The following is an 8682-nucleotide window of genomic DNA, read 5'->3' as shown; positions in this document are numbered from 1 at the left end:
ACACACACAGTTTATCACACACAAACACACATACAGACAGGGGCTCAAACACACTCATTTATACAGACAGAAACAACTACATAAACAGAGGCACTCACACACACACACACTCACTCACTCACACAGCACACACACTCACTCGCACAGCACACACATTCTCTCTCACAGGCGGAAATGTCTTAATGGAGGAGCAGAGCAGTGTGTGTTTTAGCAGCAACCAGCAATAGTGTGGGCTCAGAGGATGAATCGTGTCCCAGATCCTAATTCATACTTTAATGGTGTTGTGGCGTTTCTCTCCCCCTGTTAATTGTGTTTCCTGGATGCTGAGGGAAGTGGATTCACTGAAGCGTTCTCCTGGCGGTCAGGCATTAGCTGAGAACACACACACACCACTATGGCGTCATGTGTTAGCTCTTTGCTGTATCCCCAGCCGCTACTTAACAAATCACCCTGAGAATCCACAGTAACTACTGCACTCACACTACCTGATGGCAGGAATACGTCATTCTCTCTCTCTTTCACTCTCTTTCCTTCTCTTTCTTTCCCACCCTGTCTCTCTCTCTCTCTCTCTGTGTCTCTCTCTCTCTCTCTGTCTCTCTCTCTCTCTCTCTCTCTCTGTGTCTCTCTCTCTCTCTCTCTGTGTGTGTCTCTCTCTCTCTCTCTGTGTGTCTCTCTCTCTCTCTCTCTCTGTCTCTCTCTCTCTCTCTCTGTGTCTCTCGCTCTGTGTCTCTCTCTCTCTTTAAATGTTTTGTACATAATATGTATATTACCAGTATCATTTTGAAATTATATGAATGCACAAGTAACAGAAATCCTATAAAATATATGTCATTCTATGACACAAGATGCTCTAGGTTCTCTGAAGGCTTTGTCTCCACCATGCTATTTAATAGCACAGCGTGCCACCCCATGGGGGAAATAGCCTCCATCCCTCACAGTTTCCATCAGTAGTGAGTGCTGAGTGACTTATGATCATGACCTTTCTACTCCATTCAGAGCTGGAGTAATTCCCTTCTCTTCATCATTATCTCTGTCTTTATACACTCTCATGATGAATGTTAAGGGGGACATTATCTACAGACCTATAGTGCAGTGTGAAGGAGCACCTTGGAGACATATTGGTTCTTGAGGCCATGTTTGTGTGGCTGTATGTGTATGTAGAGTAGGTAGCCTTGTTCACGAGGAAGTGATTATGGTGTAAAACAGTCGTTTTTGATGCAACAAAAACCAGGGCTAGTTCAGTATTCCGCAAAGAGTTGTTGAAATGCATGTTTGGTAAATGTACGTTATCTGTGCATGCAGCTAATTCATTGCAGAGGCAAACACTGCATTGGTTTGTGTGCTTATTATGACATCATATAGCATATGAAAGTCAGAGACAGACATTGTCACGGAGGCCATTGGAACCAAATTGCTCCGACAGAGTTTTCAGAAACACCATTTCCTGACTTCCTTTCACAGTCCGAATCACAAATGTATTAATATCCATAACATTACAACGGCACAATAGTCTATTACAGCCGCCCAACCAATGTCCCAACCTACTGATAAAGCTACTACAGCAGATACAATGAAAAGCATTATGGCTGCAGATGACAGGAAAGGAAACTGCTGCTATCGGAGGTGTGGCATGTCTGTATTTAATAGTACAACTTTCAAAAACTACAATGGGATACCTGCACAACGTCATGAAACAATTGTCCCAGGTGATACAGGTTCACGGCATTCGGCTTCCAGCTAACTATTTCCTGTTCTTAGTCGTCCAATATTAGCATTGCTATTATTCTCTGGTCATTGTCCTATTTGTATAGTGTGTGTGTATGTATATATACATATATATATGTGTGTGTGTGTGTATATACAGTTGAAGTCGGAAGTTTACAGACACTTAAGTTGGAGTCATTAAAGCTCATTTTTCAACCACTCCACAAATGTCTTGTTAACAAACTATAGTTTTGGCAAGTCGGTTAGGACATCTACTTTGTGCATGACACAAGTCACTTTTCCAACAATTGTTCACAGACAGATTATTTCACTTTTATATTATATCACAATTCCAGTGGGTCAGAAGTTTACATACACTAAGTTGACTGTGCCTTTAAACAGCTTGGAAAATTCCAGAAAATTATTTCATTGCTTTAGAAACTTCTGATAGGCTAATTGACATAATTTGAGTCAATTGGAGGTGTACCTGTGGATGTATTTCAAGGCCTACCTTCAAAATCAGTGCCTCTTTGCCTTACATCATGGGAAAATCAAAAGAAATCAGCCAAGACCTTAGAAAATAAATTGTAGACCTCCACAAGTCTGGTTCATCCTTGGGAGCAATTTCCAAATGCCTGAAGGTGCCACATTCATCTGTACAATAGTATGCAAGTATAAACACCATGGGACCACGCCACCATACCGCTAAGGATGAAGATGTGTTCTGTCTCCTAAACATGAACGTACTTTGGTGCAAATTAATCCCTTGACCTTGTGAAAATGCTGGAGGACACCAGTACAAAAGTATCTATATCCACAATAAAACGACATAACCTGAAAGGCCGCTCAGCAAGGAAGAAGCTAAAAACCACCATTAAAAAAGCCAGACTACGGTTTGCAACTGCACATGGGGACAAAGATCCTACTTTTTGGAGAAATGTCCTCTGGTCTGATGAAAGAAATATTGAACTGTTTGGCCATAATGACCATTGTTACGTTTTGGAGGAAAAGGGGGAAGGCTTGCAATAGGTCCACAGACAATGCAATCTCAACCACACTGCACACTGCCCTAACCCATCTGGACAAGAGGAATACCTATGTGAGAATGCTGTTCATCGACTACAGCTCGGCATTCAACACCATAGTACCCTCCAAGCTCGTCATCAAGCTCGAGACCCTGGGTCTCGACCCCGCCCTGTGTAACTGGCTACTGGACTTCCTGATGGGCCGCCCCCAGGTGGTGAGGGTAGGCAACAACATCTCCACCCCGCTGATCCTCAACACTGGGGCCCCACAAGGGTGCGTTCTGAGCCCTCTCCTGTACTCCCTGTTCACCCACGACTGCGTGGCCACACACGCCTCCAACTCAATCATCAAGTTTGCGGACGACACAACAGTAGTAGGCTTGATTACCAACAACGACATGACGGCCTACAGGGAGTAGGTGAGGGCCCTCGGAGTGTGGTGTCAGGAAAATAACCTCACACTCAACGTCAACAAAATTAAGGAGATGATTGTGGACTTCAGGAAACAGCAGAGGGAACACCCCCCTATCCACATCGATGGAACAGTAGTGGAAAGGGTAGCAAGTTTTAAGTTCCTCGGCATACACATCACAGACTAACTGAATTGGTCCACTCACACAGACAGCATCGTGAAGAAGGCGCAGCAGCGCCTCTTCAACCTCATGAGGCTGAAGAAATTCGGCTTGTCACCAAAAGCACTCACAAACTTCTACAGATGCACAATCGAGAGCATCCTGGCGGGCTGTATCACCGCCTGGTACGGCAACTGCTCCGCCCACAACCGTAAGGCTCTCCAGAGGGTAGTGAGGTCTGCACAACGCATCACCGGGGGCAAACTACCTGCCCTCTAGGACACCTACACCACCCGATGTTACAGGAAGGCCATAAAGATCACCAAGGACATCAACCACCCGAGCCACTGTCTGTTCACCCCGCTATCATCCAGAAGGCGAGGTCAATACAGGTGCATCAAAGCTGGGACCGAGAGACTGAAAAACAGCTTCTATCTCAAGGCCATCAGACTTTTAAACAGCCACCACTAACATTGAGTGGCTGCTGCCAACACACTGACACTGACACTGACTCAACTCCAGCCACTTTAATAATGATAAGTGATGTAAATATATCACTAGCCACTTTAAACAATGCTATGTATATAATGTTACTTACCCTACATTATTCATCTCGTATGCATACGTATATACTGTACTCTATATCATCGACTGCATCCTTATGTAATACATGTATCACTAGCCACTTTAACTATGCCACTTTGTTTACATACTCATCTCATATGTATATACTGTACTCGATACCATCTACCGTATCTTGCCTATGCTGCTTTGTACCATCACTCATTCATATATCCTTATGTACATATTCTTTATCCACTTACACTGTGTATAAGACAGTAGTTTTGGAATTGTTAGTTAGATTACTTGTTGGTTATTACTGCATTGTCGGAACTAGAAGCACAAGCATTTCGCTACACTCGCATTACCATCTGCTAACCATGTGTATGTGACAAATGAAATTTGATTTCATTTGATTTGAAGCCGAAGAACACCATCCCAACCGTGAAGCACAGGGGTGGCAGCATCATGTTGTGGGGCTGCTTTGCTGCAGGAGGGACTGGTGCACTTCACAAAATAGATGGCATCATGACGAAGGGAAATTACGTGGATATATTGAAGCAACATCTCAAGACGTCAGTCAGGAAGTTAAAGCTCGGTTGCAAATGGGTCTTCCAAATGGACGATGGCCCCAAGAAGGACAACAAAGTCAAGGTATTGGAGTGGCCATCACAAAGCCCTGACCTCAATCCTATAGAACATTTGTGGGCAGAAATTAACAAGTGTGTGTGAGCAAGAGGCCTACAAACCTGACTCAGTTACACCAGCTCTGTCAGGAGGAATAAGCCAAAATTCATCCAACTTATTGTGGGAAGCTTGTGGAAGGCTACCCAAAACGTTTGACCCAAGTTACAGGCAATGCTACCAAATACTAATTGAGTGTATGTAAACTTCTGACCCATTGGGAATGTGATGAAAGAAATAAAAGCTGAAATAAATCATTCTCTCTACTATTATTCTGACATTTCACATTCTTACAATAAAGTGGTGATCCTAACTGACCTAAAACAGGGAATTCTTACTAGGACTAAATGTCAGGAATTGTGAAACTGAGTTTAAATGTATTTGGCTAAGGTGTATGTAAACTTCCAACTTCAACTGTATGTACTGTATTTAAGTACTTTTTTGTATAGTATTATAGTATAAATAGTGTTGTGTTTCGTTAGTTAGCTAGCTAATTAGTTTCTTCAAATGTAGTATTTTCAAATTCAACTTAGCCAACAAACGTAGGCCTACATATCTTTGTGTTTACGTAATGTGGGTAGCTACACTGCTCAATAGCTTGTTAGCTAGCTAGCTAAGATATACTAACATTCATTATTGTGTAAGTTATAATGTGTTGGATGTATGAAGATAGCTACCATTAAGTTGCAATCTACTGCAGATTATCTACCAAGCTAGCTACCGCAGGGTAAGCCTTATGTGTACCATTTCTGACTTGTTATTGTTTATCAGTGTAAAACAGAGACAAGCTGAGTGGAGAAGTCAGTATGAGGGCCTCTTGCTACAGGTCAATGAAAAATAACGAGGTGCCACACAGTCTGAGAGTAGGGAGAAAGCTAGGATAAGATTGTTAAAGTTTTGCAACCAGTTTAAGTTCAGATGTTAGAATAAAGTTTCCATGTTGGAGATGATGGGCAATTACATAGCAGATTCAAGCATTAGGTTCAAATGAATGACAGAAACTATTGAACAAATGCAAGATGTTTTCAGAGAAAGTATAGTTTTCAAGCAGTAACAGTTTTTATTTTTCTCATGTATCACTTTAAACAGAGTATAGTCAAATATGGTCTGTTTTTGTCTGTATCGCATAATTAGGGCACTTGTTGTGACATCCGCTTATTGACATGTATGATGTAGGGATGAGGTCAAGTGTTGTCAACACACATTAAAAGAATAAGACAGTTGTGAACAAACAAATGAAGAATAACAGGTGACGAAATAACAAGGAACAGAATATTGATTACCATTCAATTGAATAGTATGTGATGAGATGATAACGAACCGATTACTAATCAATAATAGTGAACTACAATTAGTTGAAACACTAAATGAAGAACCAATTGAGAAATAAACAACTAGGTGATAACTGAGGAACCAATTAAGAAATAAACAACTAGGTGATAACTGAAGAACCAATTAAGAAATAAACAACTAGGTGATAACTGAAGAACCAATTAAGAAATAAACAACTAGGTGATAACTGAGGAACCAATTAAGAAATAAACAACGAGGTGATAACTGAAGAACCAATTAAGAAATAAACAACGAGGTGATAACTGAAGAACCAATTAAGAAATAAACAACGAGGTGATAACTGAGGAACCAATTAAGAAATAAACAACTAGGTGATAACTGAGGAACCAATTAAGAAATAAACAACGAGGTGATAACTGAAGAACCAATTAAGAAATAAACAACGAGGTGATAACTGAAGAACCAATTAAGAAATAAACAACTAGGTGATAACTGAAGAACCAATTAAGAAATAAACAACGAGGTGATAACTGAGGAACCAATTAAGAAATAAACAACGAGGTGATAACTGAAGAACCAATTAAGAAATAAACAACGAGGTGATAACTGAAGAACCAATTAAGAAATAAACAACTAGGTGATAACTGAAGAACCAATTAAGAAATAAACAACGAGGTGATAACTGAGGAACCAATTAAGAAATAAACAACTAGGTGATAACTGAGGAACCAATTAAGAAATAAACAACGAGGTGATAACTGAAGAACCAATTAAGAAATAAACAACTAGGTGATAACTGAAGAACCAATTAAGAAATAAACAACTAGGTGATAACTGAAGAACCAATTAAGAAATAAACAACTAGGTGATAACTGAAGAACCAATTAAGAAATAAACAACGAGGTGATAACTGAAGAACCAATTAAGAAATAAACAACTAGGTGATAACTGAGGAACCAATTAAGAAATAAACAATCAGGTGATAACTGAAGAACCAATTAAGAAATAAACAACTTGGTGATAACTGAAGAACCAATTAAGAAATAAACAACTAGGTGATAACTGAAGAACCAATTAAGAAATAAACAACTAGGTGATAACTGAAGAACCAATTAAGAAATAAACAACTAAGTGATAACTGAAGAACCAATTAAGAAATAAACAACTAGGTGATAACTGAAGAACCAATTAAGAAATAAACAACGAGGTGATAACTGAAGAACAAATTAAGAAATAAACAACTAGGTGATAACTGAAGAACCAATTAAGAAATAAACAACTAGGTGATAACTGAAGAACCAATTAAGAAATAAACAACTACGTGATAACTGAAGAACCAATTAAGAAATAAACAACTAGGTGATAACTGAGGAACCAATTAAGAAATAATCAACTAGGTGATAACTGAGGAACCAATTAAGAAATAAACAACTAGGTGATAACTGAAGAACCAATTAAGAAATAAACAACTAGGTGATAACTGAGGAACCAATTAAGAAATAAACAACTAGGTGATAACTGAGGAACCAATTAAGAAATAAACAACTAGGTGATAACTGAAGAACCAATTAAGAAATAAACAACTACGTGATAACTGAGGAACCAATTCAAACAACAATTAGGTGATAACATATTCAATTAAATGATTCAGAGTAGTTGTCAACTATAAAAAAAAAACTAAACCATCATATTAATTCACAACTGGGATATCAAGGATAAAAAAGACTGTCAATATTAGTGTGAAATAGGTTGATTGTATCAGTCATAAGGATATGAAATCAGCAGAAGGCAAGGCAGGTTGACGTGCTCAGAGTGTAGATCTATTTACAGCTGTTGGTGATCCAGAAAACATTTCAACAAGAGAACATTCTCCACTGACGGGAGTATGGAGAAACGTACATGACGGGTCTGCATCTTTCACCTCCCTTGTTCATTAGTTGGAGAGCAGGCATGTCACAGTGAAGAGCTGGTAGTTGGAGAGCAGGTATGTCACAGTGAAGAGCTGGTAGTTGGAGAGCAGGCATGTCACAGTGAAGAGCTGGTAGTTGGAGAGCAGGTATGTCACAGTGAAGAGCTGGTAGTTGGAGAGCAGGCATGTCACAGTGAAGAGCTGGTAGTTGGAGAGCAGGTATGTCACAGTGAAGAGCTGGTAGTTGGAGAGCAGGTATGTCACAGTGAAGAGCTGGTAGTTGGAGAGCAGGCATGTCACAGTGAAGAGCTGGTAGTTGGAGAGCAGGTATGTCACAGTGAAGAGCTGGTAGTTGGAGAGCAGGCATGTCACAGTGAAGAGCTGGTAGTTGGAGAGCAGGCATGTCACAGTGAAGAGCTGGTAGTTGGAGAGCAGGCATGTCACAGTGAAGAGCTGGTAGTTGGAGAGCAGGCATGTCACAGTGAAGAGCTGGTAGTTGGAGAGCAGGTATGTCACAGTGAAGAGCTGGTATGTCACAGAGAAGAGCTGGTAGTTGGAGAGCAGGTATGTCACAGTGAAGAGCTGGTAGTTGGAGAGCAGGCATGGCATAGTGAGGAGCTGGTAGTTGGAGAGCAGGCATGTCACAGTGAAGAGCTGGTAGTTGGAGAGCAGGCATGTCACAGTGAAGAGCTGGTAGTTGGAGAGCAGGCATGTCACAGTGAAGAGCTGGTAGTTGGAGAGCAGACATGTCACAGTGAAGAGCTGGTAGTTGGAGAGCAGGCATGTCACAGTGAAGAGCTGGTAGTTGGAGAGCAGGTATGTCACAGTGAAGAGCTGGTAGTTGGAGAGCAGGTATGTCACAGTGAAGAGCTGGTAGTTGGAGAGCAGGCATGTCACAGTGAAGAGCTGGTAGTTGGAGAGCAGGTATGTCACA

At 40.7% G+C, this 8682-nt stretch overlaps 1 long non-coding RNA gene across 8 annotated transcripts; it reads left to right on the top strand.

The window, feature by feature from the left end:
• The first annotated feature begins 4084 nt into the window (after positions 1 to 4084).
• On the top strand, positions 4085 to 7336 carry LOC127912464 (uncharacterized). 8 transcript variants are annotated; one of them, XR_008082819.1, is made up of 3 exons: positions 4085 to 6780; positions 6933 to 7008; positions 7313 to 7336. It is a non-coding gene; the product is annotated as an uncharacterized LOC127912464 (long non-coding RNA). The 8 variants fall into 8 exon arrangements; XR_008082818.1 differs by lacking the exon at positions 7313 to 7336 and adding an exon at positions 7275 to 7312 and having other exon boundaries at positions 6933 to 7046; XR_008082820.1 differs by lacking the exon at positions 7313 to 7336 and adding an exon at positions 7237 to 7260.
• The last annotated feature ends 1346 nt before the right edge of the window (positions 7337 to 8682 follow it).

The sequence above is a fragment of the Oncorhynchus keta genome, chromosome 27 (assembly GCF_023373465.1).
Source record: "Oncorhynchus keta strain PuntledgeMale-10-30-2019 chromosome 27, Oket_V2, whole genome shotgun sequence".
Lineage (NCBI taxonomy): Eukaryota > Metazoa > Chordata > Actinopteri > Salmoniformes > Salmonidae > Oncorhynchus > Oncorhynchus keta.
This window is presented reverse-complemented; position numbering and strand designations above follow the sequence as displayed.